The following is a 16,775-nucleotide window of genomic DNA, read 5'->3' on the forward strand; positions in this document are numbered from 1 at the left end:
GCTAGCAGGATGTTTGCTAAGATGGGATTTGGTGTGTTAGCTGATTAGGGTGGCTATTCGCTCCACTGTAGTTATGGTCTGCGCCCCTTAGCCTGGAGATGATAACACAAGTAAGAGCAGCTATCAGATGGCTAAAGCTGCTTACTGTATGTTACAGAAGATACAAAATCCCCCTGGTGGCGCAGCTAACCTTTTCATGCCTCACTTTACCTGTCTGTACAATAAGTCTAATGACCATCACGTTGTCAAAGGCATTTTTGTGCTAGTTATGATGCTCGCATGATTAATGGCTTTAAAATGCTACAAGTGATTTTGATGGAAACACACAACAAAGAGCGTAAATACGGTCACTTGCTATTTGAAGTTGAAGGGTGTTAAAGGAGAAGCCCCTTCAGGATTCACATCTTTCCCATTCTAATCTCCAAGGAAAACCGTAGTATCTCAGTGACCTACTTAAGCTCGTACATTTATTCAAAATAATTAATTGTAGAAATGTTACATTGACTGCACTGGGCATAGCCAACAGCCCCACAGTCAGGCTGCCCAATTCAGCTTTCTGGGCTTGAGTGATACTCCAAAACACGGCTCGATTCAAAGCACAGTGAAAACAAAATGGAAGATTAATTTCAGTATCAAGTGAGATGAATCTTTGCTGTTGTTCCCTGCCTTCTGTGGCTGCAGTGCTTCTGTTGCTGCTTCTGTTACTGAGAGGTTGTACTTTTTGTGATGTGATAGATGAACTATCGAGATCTGGCTTCACTGCTAGGCAGAAGGAGAAGGTTCATGATGAATTCTGTCTCTGGACGGAGGGGGACCAGGAAACCTGTGTGACTGGACACCAGGCACTGGACACCAGCCCGGGGCATCGAAGCTGTGAAAGGTCTGGAGCACAAGTCTGAACTTGGGGTTGTTCAGTCTGGAGAAGAGGAGGCTTAGGGGAGACCTTATTGTTCTCTACAACTGCCTGAAAGGAGGTTGTGGTGAGGTGGGGGTCAGCCTCCTCTTGCAGATAACAGCGACAGAATGAGAGGGAGTGGCCTTATGTTCTGCCAAGGAAGGTTCAGGCTGGATACTGGGAGAAATTTCTTTTCCAAGAGAGTGGTGAGGCACTGGCACAGGCTGTCCAGGGAGGTGGTGGAGTTATCATCTCTGGAGATGTTGAAGAACTGTGGAGATGTGGCATTGAGGGTCACAGTTAGTGGGCATGGAGGAGACGGGTTGATGGTTCTAGAGGATCTTGGAGGTCTTTTCCTACCTTAATGATTCTGTGGTTGATTCTATGATTCTATGGGGCCGCAGATGAACACCCCAAAATGAGCAGCCTCTGCCCTCTGCTTTGGTTTTAGTGTGCAATATGAGCGTTGCCACACAGGAAAGCAATGGTGAGGGCAGTGCACACTGGGAGCTCCACTTCTCTCTTTATTTTCTTTGGTAAATAGCTTTGGCAGCTCCCAGCTAACCTTTGGTGTTGCATTTTTGGAGTGATTACCATGTCAGTGAGAAACCCTTGGTGTCCTTGTTTTAAATACAGCACAAGGCTCACCAGAGAGGTGACAGGAATTAACCTGAGCAACTCATTCCCGTGGCTGGGCTTTGGGCCAAGTGATGTGAGGCAGTACGAAAGGGGAGCACTTCAGCAGTGCCTGCAGCATGGAATGTTTTGGCTCGAGAATGTGCTGAAAGAACGAGTCAAACATAGTTTCAGGGGCTTGCCAAAACCTTTCCTGTGTTATGTGGCTTAAAAGACAGTAGTAGTTCTTTCAAGGAAGCATGCTTCATATTTCTCCTTTTTTTTTTTTTTGGCTTTATTTTCATAACTGTATTGACTTTGGTGACACAGGGAGTGGAAACAAGGGCAGAGATGTCCACTACTAGCCCTCCAGGTAGAGCTGCAGATTGTTCCTTTCTTGCATGGCTTTCTTGGCTTTCTCTGTGTTTTTTTTTTTTTTTTTTTTTTTTGTTTTTTTTTGTTTTAATTTATTTTTAGTTTTGCTGCAGTTTTCTCCTCTTTGCTTTACATTAGTGTATGTGAGAATCTCCTCTCCTTGCCAATCTAAATGTCAAATTATTCCCCATTAAAAAAATCCTGTTGTCTTCAGGATGCAGTGCTTTAATCCAGAGTCATTTTTTTCATTCCTCCAAGTTTTTCACTAATTTGGAATTAAAGCACAGGGCTGGGCATCTTTTTAAAGATTTCAGGAGTGTGTTGCATATTGTGGTTGGAAGTTATCCCATGTCCTCGTGCCACAACTTGGCCTGGCTGTAGAGCCAGGTCTTAGTAGTGTGGAAGAGAAGCTTTGACTTAATAGAAATGCGCTGGGGACAAGACAAACCCATAGGTTAGCGATGCTGCAGCCTTGGTTGAGTTGCTTGATTCCTCTAAAGTTAATTTATTGATTGAATTCTGTGTTTTAAAGATGTGGGAGCCTTGAAATGGAAAACCTTACAAATATTTTAAAGAGTTATTAAACTACATTGCAGTAAAATAGCTTTCCCTGTCCCTAATCGTTCATACTGTGTTTTTCTTTTTCTGTGAATATGTCTTTGTGTTTCTAATCAGAGAGTGGTTACACTGCTAACAGTGATAAGCAAAGGCAACAAGGAGAGGGAATATGTTCCCCAGTCTTTGTCACTAGCCTCCAGTTTGACTTTTTCATTTGTGGTGGTGATAAGCGATGCTGGAGTGTCTCCTGGGCAATGCACTGCCTGTGCGGTGTGATTTATGGGCCGCTGTTTTCGAGAAGCTGCAATATTCTGCCTCCTTCGAAAGAGAGGTTTAAAAACATAAAAAGTTGGGAAAATATTATGTCTTTTAAAAGCAAGATTCACGAACAAATGTATATATCTATTGTGTCACCATACAGATGGGCAAAAAACGTTTAGTTGTCATGGCAGCAATATGTACAGTATCACAGAAGAACTAAAAATAGAACAAAAAAAAGAAAGACTGCCTTGCCAGTTGTTAAACTGTGGCAGCAGCTGCTGAGCTGGAGTTTTCTTGTCTTGAAACTTGAATTCTGAATACTTCAGACCACGTTTCTTGTCAGCAGCAGTATCTGTGCCTTGTGATTTTCTGCAATTGGCCTTCAGAGCTGCTCACGCTGGGAGACATCAGTGTGTCCATGTGTAGCCCTTTATTTAAGTGCTTTCTCTGGGCTGCTAACTGCTCTCAGGAAGCAGATCCAGGATAAATTGCCATTTCTTAGGGACGTGGTTTAGTGGGCAGCATTGGCGGTAGGGGGATGATTGGACTACATGGTCTTAGAAGTCTTTTCCAATCATAATGATTCTGTGATTCTGTGGTTCTGTTTTGGTGTCCATTTAGGTTTGTGTTTTGCTGGGTGTGATGGGACTCTGATCTCACTGATAAGGAATTATTTGGGCCATAAGCAATGTTCCTGCTCATTTTATACGCAGGCATACACGCCTGTCTACATGTTTAGACAGAAGTGAAACATGTGCTGTGTCCTTTGTATTATGTTATGTATTTTTTCCATGACGATATTGTCCATATTTTTAAATCTAACATTGGCTATCTTGATGTTTATTTTCCCCACTTACTAAGACTTGGAAAAAGAACTATAAAACTTCTTCCAGGCTATTCATTTCTCTTTCTGCTTTTCTGTGTATGATGTGGTAGAGAAGAATTAGATTACTACACTGTGGCCGTGTTTTAGCTCTCCCTTCAAATGCTTGATTACATTTACAGAGAAATGGAAATGCATTCCTATTATTCATTGAGGTATTTCTCCCTGAAGGAACATTCTGTGCAGGAAAATGAGACAGTACGGAGGGCTGCACTGTGGTGGTGGTTGGGAAGCAATGTGGTTGCATGCATGCCAGCATGGGGTCAGGCCATGCTCTTCATCCCAGCCCTGGGCTTTGGCTGTGACATTGCTGTACCTGGAGAGTGGTCTGGGTTCCTCTGTCCAAAATGTGCATCTGATCACACGTGCTCTTTCATCCAGGGCACAGCTGTGAGTGTGCCTCAATAACAGCAAGGATTGAAATGATCTGCCAATGGAAAAATGATTGGTAGCAGCAATTAAGTCATTTTGGTAGTGAACTCAGAGCTGTTGTCAAGATTCCTTCCTTTGCCATGTCCTGCTGCATGATTCTGAGCTGATTTTTAAAATGTTCTACAAAAAGAGAACTGGGAGCTTTATCTTCTACTTCACTCCTGGCTACCTGTTATCTGCTCTATGAGTTTTCTGTAATATTGCAAATGTTTGGAGTTCATCCTCTTGGTTACTGAAAATGAGGTGTAGCCATTTCCATTTAAATGATTTTTTTTTCCCCTCCTGTTCGTGGCATTTCATTTTTGGAATAAATAAATAAACAGAATGCCAAGCTCTCTGAAGGTCAAAACTGTTTACAGAGCTCTTTCCTACTTGGCTCTGTCTTTAAAATAAATAAATAAATAAATTGGGATTTCTGGGATTTTAGGATTAGTTAATGTATTTACCCAGCCTTTAGAAGGTAATTTTCATAGGATAGAGAGATCTTGTTTACAATGTGTATAAAAAGATTAAAAGGAATTAATTTTATTGTGTAAGAATATTGAGTAATCTCCTGCCTTCTGCTGTGAACCTCTCATACCTTCAGCTGTGTTACACTTTCTACTTCTTAATCTTCAATTAACTAAAAAGCTTTCTCCCACTTCTAATTCTCTTGTTGCCTTCCAAAGCCTTCTCTAGCAAATCCAGACATATCCCAGTGTGTGTCCTCTCCACCTGCCCATCTGTCTCAGGTTGTCTTATTGTCCCTGCCACCAGACTGGGGTCTGATTCAGCTAAGTGCTTTTAACCCAATGAAGCCAGTGGGATTTCAGTGTCTCTCTGAATGTCTTGCAATAGTATTAGCATTACCCTTTTCTGAACTCAGCCCTTTGTGAATTTAATGTTTCAGTCTCCAAATGGAGCAGTGCATAGTTGCCTGTGTTGTGTAGACAGAAAGCTGAAGCCCAGGGAAAAGATACCACTAGCAAGGAAGACTTGCTTGGAGTCATCTTGTGATCACTGAATATTTAAGAACCTTCTACCACTGTAGTTTAGGCCTTAAATGCTTCAGGGCAGGTTGGATATTAGGAGACATTTCTTTTCCGAAAAATTGTGGGGCACTGGCACAAGCTGCCCAGGGAGGGGGTGCAGTCACTGTCCCTGGAGGTGTTCAGGAACCATGTACATGGAAGGACATGGTTAGTGGAGATGGGCTGGTGTTTGGACTAGATGATTTTGGAGGTCTTTTCCAACCTTAATGATTCTATGATTCTATGGTTCAGTGCTTTAATTTATATCACTTGACAGGAAAATGACGATGATTTCTCTTTCCTACGTCATCTCCTCCTGCTTTCACAGCTGCTGATTGTTTCTCCTCTTTGATTTATGTGATCCTTAAGTCTTTACTTGTATATGGGGGTCAGTTCTGTGGAATGAGGACATCTTCTGCCTTTATTCACAAAACAAGACCAATAAATCTTTATGTTGAATTACTGCCAGACCCTTGAATTGGATCTTGAAGTGATCTCTTTCTTGCTTCTCCTAATGACTGCTGGCTTTTCTTTGCAGGGGTGGCAGATGGGATGGTGACTCCCCATGAAAAGGTCTCACCCTGTATTTATCCAGAGTATTATCTTCCTTTTATCACCATCAGCCTTATTGTACTGCTCTTCTCCATGCAGCAAAGCATGCACATGTCACTGAAAGTCAGATTCCCTAATTTTTTTGATATGTTGTAAGCCAAACATGTTTCTGTATACAGGTGGTAATCCAGAAGAATTCCAATGCTTTGTTGTTTCCTACATGCCTAGTTTTGCACAGTCGTGGATGAAGGTTAATGCTCAAATTTCCTAGGGCTTGTTGTTTTGGTGAGCTTAGTCCTAGTGTTGCAAAGCAGTGACTAGGATGGGCTTTCCTTTTGTAAGCTGAGGAGTTCCACTGTGATTCGTTTTTGGAAGATTCTGGCCCCGGTTCCTGCAATATTTGAAGTGCCCAGTCTCTGAAGTGCACCACCTAGAAAACCTGCACTTTTTTGTTTTCTAGTCTGAGTGCATGTTATTAGTGATCATTGAGTCTGATCTTAAGGATGTGTGTTAGAGATCGCTGCCTCCTTACAATGTGCATGCGGCATGGAAAGATTCATGGCTGTGAACCCTCCGTAGTTCGCAACCAGTAAATGAGCTAATGATGATACATCTTCCCCTCCCTGCTGCACTCTGAATTTTTATTACAAGGCTAGTGTCATTTGTTTTCATCTCTTGCAAATCCTCCCTACATCTTTTGCCATACTAATCATTTCCTCTGAAAAACATCTACTGCAGTGACCTCCATTTGACTACAAAATGGAAGCACTGATCAACAGGACTGCTATCTGTGAGGTTTTGTAAGTGTTATAGAGTGCAAATCCCTTTCTATCTGCATTAACCCTGAAAAGGCACTGCTGACATTTCTAAGCAGTGAGGAGCAAGGCATTTACTTAAATGTGAACTTCTGTCTCAACATCAGCCTCACTTTTTAGAAGCACATTTAAGGAGACAGTATAAGTCCAACTGTTAGCAAAATGCAAAGTCCACTATCAGTTTAGCCCTCCACCCTGCAGGCTAATATATATAATCTAAGGTTAAAGATCCTAAAATAAAGCACTTCCTGAGCACAGGAGAAGGCTACTGAGCATTTTCCTTGTGAATGTTTTCATTATGAATCCTGTGCTCTCCACTTCTGCCTGTACAGTGAGCTCTGCCACAAGGCTCTGCTTTAGGGATGGCATTTCTTGATGTCATTGGCATGCACAGCAGGAACAAATTCTGTTTCCATGTCAAATGCATGGATGTGGACAATTCTTCTTTTCCAAGTTGTAGACAGGACATGAAGATATCCTGCATCAGTGCATGCCTAAGTAGAGAGAGATTTGCTAAATTTTGGAAGGTAGCTTGAACAGGTCATACTCTTATATAAGGAAATGGTTTTCAGCTGAATCTTGAACAAATATATGTCTGCATTGTGTATTTCTTATTGCCAAAAAGTGAATTATTGATTTGGCAGATCTGTGTCATAGATGTCCATAAGAGATTCTGACAGCCTAAGCTGAATGCAAGAGAAGGTTTTTTGACTAACATGTCTGCAAGGAATTAATATTTTGACTTTCTGCAGGATTTGTTAAATATATTTTTATTCTGTTTTGGTAGTGGTAGATGACTAATACATTGGATAAGTGCATATGTGGGTGTATATAAGTTGGTTGAATGTCTTTTCTTTTTTTAAATAGTAATAAATCAGTCTTTGACTTTTTAAAGTACCTGATAAAGTCATAAAATCAGTGATTGGAATTCTTATGACCTTGCAGGTTATTTTATGCACTTGCTGATCCACTGCATTATTTCCTCGGACCTTCATTTTAAAGATTCCAAATGTGGGGGACTTCTTCCTTTCACCATGCAAGACTTTTACTAGCATAGGGATATGTGGCTTTGTTTGGGCAGGTGGTGGAAACCCACAATACACTTACATAAAAAAAAAAAAGAAGTTTAATTTTATACTTTTGAATATGACGATCCCTGTTATATCCTTGCTCTAGAGGGGCCTAAAAATTCTTCATGCTTACCCCTTTAGACATACAGATATACAGTCTTCTTTTTTTTAACATGGTTTAATAGTGATAGTACAAGGGGGAATTGATTTAAGTGAAAAGAGAAAATTTATGCTAGATGCTAGGCAGAAATTCTTTACTCCGAGGGCAGTGAAGCCCTGGCACTGCTGCCCAGAGAGCTGTGGTGCCCCATCCCTGGAGGAGATCAAGGCCAGGTTGGATGGGCCCTGGGCAGCCTGAGCTGGTGGGTGCAACTCTGCAAGTGGCAGTGGGTCAGAAATGGATGGTCCTTAAGGTCCCTTCCCACCCAATCTATTCTGTGGTTCTATGGTATAAATACTTCTGAATGCTCATTCAGAATGCAGAGTTCTCCTGCCCTCCCCATCGCAGACAGCTGTCTTCTTCCCCCTTCTCAGCAGCTGTCTGGGGTGACTTATGTCCTCATACTGGTCCCTCCTTCCCACAGTACATACTGAACCAATTCTAATCTATAATTAATGAGAATTTCCTTTTTGCCCCTCAGGTCTCTCCTTCCTCAGCCTCATCATTACTTCAGTGATGTCCAGGTGTCTGGCATGGTGACAAATAAACTCTTTCACGCGTCGCTAGTTCAGAGAGCTGAAGCTTAATCCTGACGTGTCCCTGGGCTCTCCCTAAGAGCATGTTTTTAGCTGTAGTTCATGTATTTTCTTAATAATTATATTTTTAGCACATTAGAGCCTCCCTCCCGCCTTTTTTTTCCCCTTGGCTTCATACCTAATTAGTCATTCCCTAAATAAATACCATGGTGCCTCCCAAATTGCTTGCGCCATGAGGGAATGCAGTTCTCTGTCTCCTGAATACAATCTGTTTCTTGCTGTATGGGAATGATGGATTTGTCTCACGGATAAATTCACTGGGAACATTTTTCATAACCCTTTAGCTTGAGGCATATTTATGTTTTGAATCAAATCTCACATTTTTTGGAGGTTTCTCTTTTTTTAGAGGCAGTCACTGTCTCATTCCTTAAGGAAGGATTGGGTGGAGCTTCTTAGAGTTACTCCTAATGGTCTCCTTGGTAGAGATGGTACCTCTGAGGGTATCATTCTCCCCATTGGAGCTGTTTATTTCTTATATTTCAGCAATGTGGTGAAATTTGGTGACTTCTTGGTACTTTCCCGTTGACTATCAGTTCCTAAACTTGAAATATGGAGTGTTTCAGGTTTTAATGTCTTTTATATGTCTCATAGTGTGCACATGTGTATTTAATGCTTGGTGTCGTGCTCCGGATTTAGCTGGAAGGATCACAGAATCACAGAATCACAGAATTGTAGGGGTTGGAGGGGACCTCTAGAGATCATCGAGACCAACCCCCCTGCCAAAGCAGGTTCCCTACACCAGGTCGCACAAGTAGGCGTCCAGGCGAGACTTGAATATCTCCAGAGAAGGAGACTCCACAACCTCCCTGGGCAGCCTGTTCCAGTGCTCCGTCATCCTCACTGTGAAGAAGTTCTTATGCACATTCGTGCGAAACTTCCTATGCTGCAGCTTATGTCCGTTTCCCCTCGTCCTGTCTCCACGTACCACTGAAAAGAGACTGGCCTCACCGCTATGGCCGCCACACCTCAGGTATTTATAAACCTGGATCAGGTCCCCTCTCAGTCGTCTTTTCTCAAGGCTAAACAGACCCAGTTCACTTAGCCTTTCTTCATAGGGGAGATGCTCCAGGCCCTTCACCATCTTTGTGGCCCTCCGCTGGACTCTTTCCAAGAGATCCCTGTCTTTTTTGTACTGGGGAGCCCAGAACATCATCAGCAAACTTGCTGAGGGTGGCCACTATCCCCTCATCAAGGTCATTGATGAAGATGTTGAACAAGACCGGACCCAGCACAGACCCCTGGGGGACACCACTGGTTACAGGTCTCCAGCCAGACTCTGCACCACCAACGACGACCCTCTGCACTCTGCCAGTCAGCCAGTTCTCAACCCACCTCACTGTCCACTCATCTATCCCACACTTCCTCAGCTTTGTTATAAGGATGTCGTGGGAGACAGTATCAAATGCCTTTTTAAAATCAAGGATATGCAAGTCATGAGATAAAGGTAATCAAATAATGAAGCTGTAGTCACACTCTGAACTCCTAATTTAATGAAAAAATCACCCGAATCATAAAGTGTGCAATTATGCTGATTTTCATGACACTTAGGTCACAAATGGATTCTTTCTTGTGTACAGATGACATCAATTAATACCTGTTACAGCTTTCAGTTAAGTCACATTTGGCAATGCTTTTATATTAAGTTAATTCTTGCTGAATTGTGAAAGGAGTCTTCTGTATTACTTGTCCCCACCCACACAAATACCTGGAGAGATCCTTCTCTGTCCTGGTGCGGGAACAGATTGTACCATAAAATTTTCCTTTTGCTAGAAACATATCTTCTTGGGAGCTAAGTCTTGATTTTCAACTAACTCAACTTTCCATTTCTGTAGAAATACTAATTTATATGGAGTATACATATTTATAATGCTCATTTCTGTTTTGCTGAAAGAAAACATTTAAAAGACTGCAGTTTTCTGCTTACACCCCAGAAGTTTGGGAAGAAGCAGAGCAATTATGTTCCCAGGGCTCATCAGAACACTTTGGCAATAACATGCAGAATTAACAGGGCAGTGCTGCCCAGTTTGCATATCTACTCATCTTTCCTCTCTACTGAAAAGGTAGTAGGTGGCTAATGTGAATGCTGAGACTGGAATGAGATCACAGACAGATATTGTCCAGACCATTTCTTGGCAATTTGATATTACAGCTAAATGAAACGTAGGACCATATAGTAAGAGATAAGAATCACATAATGGAATCAGAAAAAGTCCAGGTGAGAGGTGGGGAGAGGAGGGAACTGTTTTTCTGATGTGTTCTCACTTGTAGATGAACATTTTCCACTCAAAATATCTTAACCTTCAAATAAATGACTGTTTCTTTAATATGAAAGGCATATAGAGGTGTAATAGTATATAATATATATACACATTTTTTAAATGTGTAGATAAATACATTCAAAATACATAATAATGACTTTTTTCCTGGGTCTTAATAAACCTCACTAGGAGAGAGTTCTTTTTTCCCTTTAGTCTCATGATTTGAACTTAACTCCTTTCTCTGCTATGTTATTATTCTTTGATATTTCATATATTCCAACTAAATTTTGTTCTCTGAATGGTAAGCATGGTTCTTATATCTGCAGAAATGCTAATAAAGGATGGCATGCCATATTTGAGATTTTTATTGAATTTAATTAATAACAAAGTGAGTTAATCAGGTAACATTCACCTTGAACTCTTTACTTTAAAGGGAGATAATTTCTCATCTCTTGCATTTTTGTATTAGGCGGAAAATTTCAAAGTGCATTCTAGCAGCTACATTTGAATATCTTTGTAGAGCCTCGTTAAATATTCTGTTTATAAAAGCAGCTGCTTAGTGATCTAATGAGCACAATACCAGTCTCTTGCCACTTTCCATCTCTCAGATTCTTTACAGTCAGCGAATGCATCTGGATTCATTCAACACGTCGACCTGTTGTCAGTTGGTGTTATTTAAAATGATAGGAGATAAAATAATAATAATAAAAAGACCAGAGTGCCACTGAATTATCATTTTTAAGTTCCAGTCCTTGCATTTTGTACGCAGGAGAAACCCTTCATTTTAGGCATTCAAAGGGAAATCAGACAGTGCTGTAAAATAATGACAGTATTTCACATGTATGTGCTCGTTTATATTGTAGGGTAGTGCCTGTGCAAAAGCCTTTTGCCTTAATGGAGAAACTGTATATGGATTTTATTGGAGTTTTTCCAACGTAAGCTGATGTTCTGTTTGAACCAGTAGGACAAAAGAAACACCTTAAAATAGGTATTCAGAACATGATGTTATGGACATAATTCATAAAGCTACAGGAATTATTTCAAGAAGAAAAAGTAAGGCTGTATAAAATGACATTATAAATCTCAGGCTGGGGAGAGGAGGAGAGGGAGGAAGATGTAAGAAGGAGCATAAAGAAATCACCCTGGTCTTCAGGGAGAGAAATGTTAATCCAACGCTGAGTGCCTTTGAAAACTTCATGTTTTAGTATTCGTATACCTGGAATACTGCACACTGAAAGTGCACAAAAAGATTGTGATCAAGTTGGCAGAGCTAAAGCACTCAGCGGAGTGGAAATGCCTGCTCATATCTAGTCTGCCCATTCTGTGTCTGCGTTATCAAACACTCATTAATTTTATCATCATTAGTAGTAGTAGGATTATTTTTGCATCAGTTTGCTCATTCAAAGCACAGTTTCTTGGAGACTGTTCATTTTTCCTTAGCATTGATTTATTGTACCTCAGTTCTCCATATTTTAACACTCTTGAGAGTCTTCTGTAACAGGGTAAATTCCATTATGCTTACTGGAATTCCTTTTTACTCTTTACTCCTCACTGTCTCTTAATTTTTTTTCATCACAACCTTAATTGGATGTGGAAATTATGGTTCAGACTTGCCCCAGGTTCAGACTTGCAAATATAGACATGTTGCCTTGGCATCAGGAGTTGCTGGATGTGAACTCGTGTTTGATCAGCTGAACCCACTTGAACTTTCCCCAGAAGTTCATTTAATATGCCCTAACGTAGCCTATCTGGTGTCCTGCTTCAGCTGCACAGGAGTATTGGTCTGTGCACAATTTCTGTCATATCTTTCAGTCCCTTGAGGATATCCTGAATCAATCGGAATCTGAGTAGGATTGGAGTTGAATTCTGTCCTTGATGTTAATGTTATTACCACATCGTAGATGAGGAGCGTAGGCCCAAAGATATGAAGACAGGAAATATGCAGCAATTTTAAGGTCTGATTTTTCAAGGAATATAGCAGTCTGTATTTCAAAGAACATCATAAAATTGTAGAAACTGTCAGACTGGAATGTCTTCTAGTCCATCCTCTTACTCCAACCTGATCCAAACTTATTGTTAGTTCAGCACTGTTGGAATTGGTGTGACACTTCATCAGTCTTATGGCTGTGAGCTTTCACTTACCTCCAGCAAGATTTTTTTTGCTGTAAAACTTTGGTTTGGCTGTGGTAAATCCACCATGAGTACCGCAATCAACAACTGCAACTTTCTTCCAGTTGAAAAAGAGCTCCATCCACCTCTTTTTTATCCAGGACAGTCTATCGTAGATGCTCCACATGGTGCTGATCCTGCACCTCAGGCTCTCAGTGGTGTTCTTGGTGGAGTGGAAAGCCCTACGTGAGCATGTTTAGTCATCTTAAAGTATTTTTTCCTTGTTTTTCTGCTTCCAGAGCCCAATTTGCTCATTTTCTGAATACAGGGTACAAAAGATTAACCTGATTCCTGCAACGGGCTCCCGACTGTGCAGCTGCAGGTTGGAGCAAGCTCTCATGGCCTCTAAAGACATGGGTCACCTCCATACCTGCAGAAACAGTTATACAGTTGAACTGAAAATGTGACTTGTGGTGCCTATAATGATAGTTCTAATGTTAATCAGCATACGTTATTTAGCAGCTGGACTACTGTTTATTGGAAGTTACTCTGAAATAATTGTCACATTCACTAGAGTATTTCTTCACAGTATTATGGGGATAAGTGTCAACAGACTTTGTATTTATTTCTCTTACACATTTCTCTCTCTGATTGTGAGCTGGAGTAGGCTAACCCCAGGGGAATTGGAAGGACCAAAACTCATTCTGGCTTTGCGAGGAAGAATGCTTCAAGAAAAGGTCTATTTGCAGGCTAGTCAGTGCTGTGTATTTGATACACTTACTTGCGTTGTATTTTGCCTGTCAGATGGTGCAGCACACACTTGACATTGGTGGTGTAGAAATGACGTGCTGTGTCTCCTTGAGCCATTTTGATGTCCAATGTAATGGGCCCCGCTGAGGTGCTGCAGGTGATTTGCCCTCTGGAAGTGACTGTCTCTTTATACTGGCTGCAAAGCAAGTCTATCAAACCAGATTGGACTAGACACTGAAATTTTAGATGTGTGGGGTAGTTGGAGAGAAATCATAACCTTGTATCAAATTCAAACTGACTTCCAGAATTTCAAAAAACGTCACTGATTTTCATTCTTAACATTTACCTCTTGCATTAGGAAGCTGGGCCAGGAAACCTTTTGATTTGTGCTTTGAGGCTTTTCTGTTGTCTACTGTCTTAATCACTGTTTATTGTAGAGTGCCTAAGTCAGACTGACCAGGGGAAACACAGTGTGTCTGTGGAGGGGACATGGCTGGGCTCCAGAATGGAGGCAGGATGAGGGCAGCCAGAGGAGCCCATGTGTTGGCAACATGATGGAAACAACATCCATAAATTTCTTAACCTTATGGATACATGTGGTGAGATGTTGGGACCCCGAGCTATCAAGGAACAACTATTTTTTTCACAAGCTCCATGCTTAGGTCCAGTAGGCTTTCCCATTCTGCTACTGGATCTGCTCCTGTCTGATCTGAATGGACCTTACCTCTTCTTTTTCACTGTATTATCTTCTTGCCGTGAATTTCAGTGCATTTGGAACTGACTCTTTGTACTTTTTTAGCCTCAGTAAGATGTGGCAATGGTTTAATACTTTCGAGATTATAAAAGAGAAAAGATAATTTCAGTACAGAGAAGTTTGATGATATCCAGATAATTTTAATGACTTTTGTAGGGATTTCAGTGTTTTTGTTGAAAAAAAAAAAGCATTGATCTATGGCTCTTGGGATGGGAGAAGGGGGATCTTCTCTCTCTCCTCATCTCCCACCCAGAATTGTGTCTGAATTCTGTAAGCTGCAAAAGGAGATTCTATTACAGTAGATTTCAAGATTATGGCTTGATTTTTTTTCTGCAGTGGATTTCAGGTTAAGACCCTAATTTAGATGCATTTGAAGTCAAACTACGTTATTTCCTTTTAATTTGAAAAGAAAATGGATTTAAAAGCAAAGCTTGTAGAGCATCTCGGATATTTAGTATGAATTGTTTGCATAAATTATGTGTGAATAAATAGCAGAGAGCATTAATGCTTCCCATCTAATTTTCCTTGGATTTGATTTGTTTATTTTGGAGTTGGAGAGTATTGTTTGTGGCATTTGCGTAATACTGCAAATCAAGTGATCTCTTATTTCATTTTTCCTAAGACTGTGAGATTCCTGGGTTCCCATATTGTGATGCTGTGGGACAGTCAGGATGGGTGGAGAATGAGGCAATCATTTATCCTGGAGTTTTTCCTGTTTTCTGTCTCTTCCCTGTATCTTTTACAATGTGCCTTATTTTCTCCATCTGGTATTTATTGCAGTTTTGGTAATCTCAAGTTTCTTTTCCTCTTATGTTCCCTCAAAAAATAAAATAAAATAAAGAAGAACCCAAATGCTGCAACTGTCTGTTTTAGAAGTTTGAGGGAAGTGCCTGGGTTTTCTGGAGGAGGATTTCTTCCCCGGGTGCTATGTACTTGTCGTGTGTTGCATGATTGGTTCTGGCAGTGTTTTCCAAAGAGAGATCTGAAGAAATGTATAAGGGCTTATGGCATTGTTTGTGGAAGCAGACTTCTTCATTTATAGCCTTGGGCTGATAATGTTGCCATCTGATATCAGCTGGATAACTTGCAGGAAGCAATTTGATGGTATCCTGTATGTTAAAGGGCATTTCTAAGACTACAAAGATTTATCATTATTGATGTTATCAATTTCGGAAGGGATATTGGTTCTTGTGCTTTAGAATTTTGTCCAGCAGTTTCTGAATCATTTTCTATTATGGCCCGATGTTAGTTTAATACTAACATAAACATCAAATGAGACTGAATTCTAGATGACCTGTTGCCCCATTTGTCACTGCCATAGCCCTCTTTGTGGTCTGTAGGCTCTGGGTCAGACGAGAGTGTAACTGCTGCTGTCCAGATGCAGTCCTTTTTTAAGAAATAACTCCATATATTTCTGTAGAGACTTGCACGGAGGTGCAGGCGTGCCTACTAAAGATTCCTCTTCCCTAGTGAATTATCATCCATGAAAAGAACAAAAAAGACAAAAGCAATTTCACTAAAAATGAATCAAATCCAGTGATTTTGGTTTAGATTACCCAATAAAGTTCATTCTCTTTCTAAAAGAAACCAACACTGTCCATTAAGGTAAACAATTTCACAGTCCATTTTGCATTGTGCAATGAAAGACAGAATTCAGAGATTGTTCAGGTTCAACCTCTCAGAAAAGAAGGGACATCTTCTAGTTTGCTTTTTTTATTATTATTTTATCCCTCTACTGAAGTTTCTAGAAGTTGAAAGGCAGCTGACTAACAAGAATGTTAGTTGACCATGGTTAGTCTAGCCCCAGATATTTAGCAGGTAGGAGCCACAGAAATATGTTCAAGGCAGCCAAGGCTGCAACACTATGAACAGCACTTTAATGTTGTAAGTCAGGAAGTTGTTTTGAAGATACACATAGGAGGTCAGTTTCTACACAAAATATAATAGGAACTGAAATTATCACCTTACAGTAGACTTCCATATCATTAAACAGTTGACAATTTCTATCCTAGCTAGTTGACAATTTCTATCCTTTGTTTAGGTTCAAATGTGAAATCACAACTCTTTATATACCTTTTAATCACAGGATTAGTCAGAGAGAAAGCTTAAGTACTATATTAATGATTGATAATAGAGACAGATGAATCTTCTATTTTTTTTTTTTTTCTCATTGACTTACAAGTTGGGTGTGAACCATTCAGGATTCTGTATTAGTCACAGACAAATATAAAGTGTCTAGCCTCCTTCCCACATCCTCCAAGGTCTTCCCAGGCTGCTTTTTCCTCGCTCCCTATCTCAGAGGACTCCTGGAATTTCTGTTTGTGTGCAGCTGGCCCACACTTCAGATTCTTTCAGGGAGGCACACAGAAATAATATCTAGAACAGTATCAATCCCTGTTACAGTTGAAAACATGAACTGCTATGCTTTTTTTGTTCCTGGCAGCCCAGAACTGGACACAATACTCCAGGTGAGGCCTGACCAGGCAGAGTAGAGGGAGAAGATCACCTCATTTGACCTGCTGGCCAGACTCCTGAATGCCCTATAGGATGCAATTGGCCTTATCGGCTAAGAGGGCACCCTTCTGGCTCATGGCCAACCTCATGATCATTTTATTAATTTCATGACTGCTAGGAAATGGAGGTGATGATAACTTGGTTAGACTTGTAGTATTTTCTCCCTGA

At 40.7% G+C, this 16,775-nt stretch overlaps 1 protein-coding gene across 9 annotated transcripts in view; it reads right to left on the bottom strand.

The window, feature by feature from the left end:
• The window catches only part of FAT3 (FAT atypical cadherin 3), a 451,950-nt gene that overhangs the window by 308,494 nt on the left and 126,681 nt on the right, over window positions 1-16,775 (bottom strand). The window lies entirely within an intron of this gene.

Source organism: Meleagris gallopavo, chromosome 1 (genome assembly GCF_905368555.1).
Source record: "Meleagris gallopavo chromosome 1, MGAL_WU_HG_1.1, whole genome shotgun sequence".
NCBI lineage: Eukaryota > Metazoa > Chordata > Aves > Galliformes > Phasianidae > Meleagris > Meleagris gallopavo.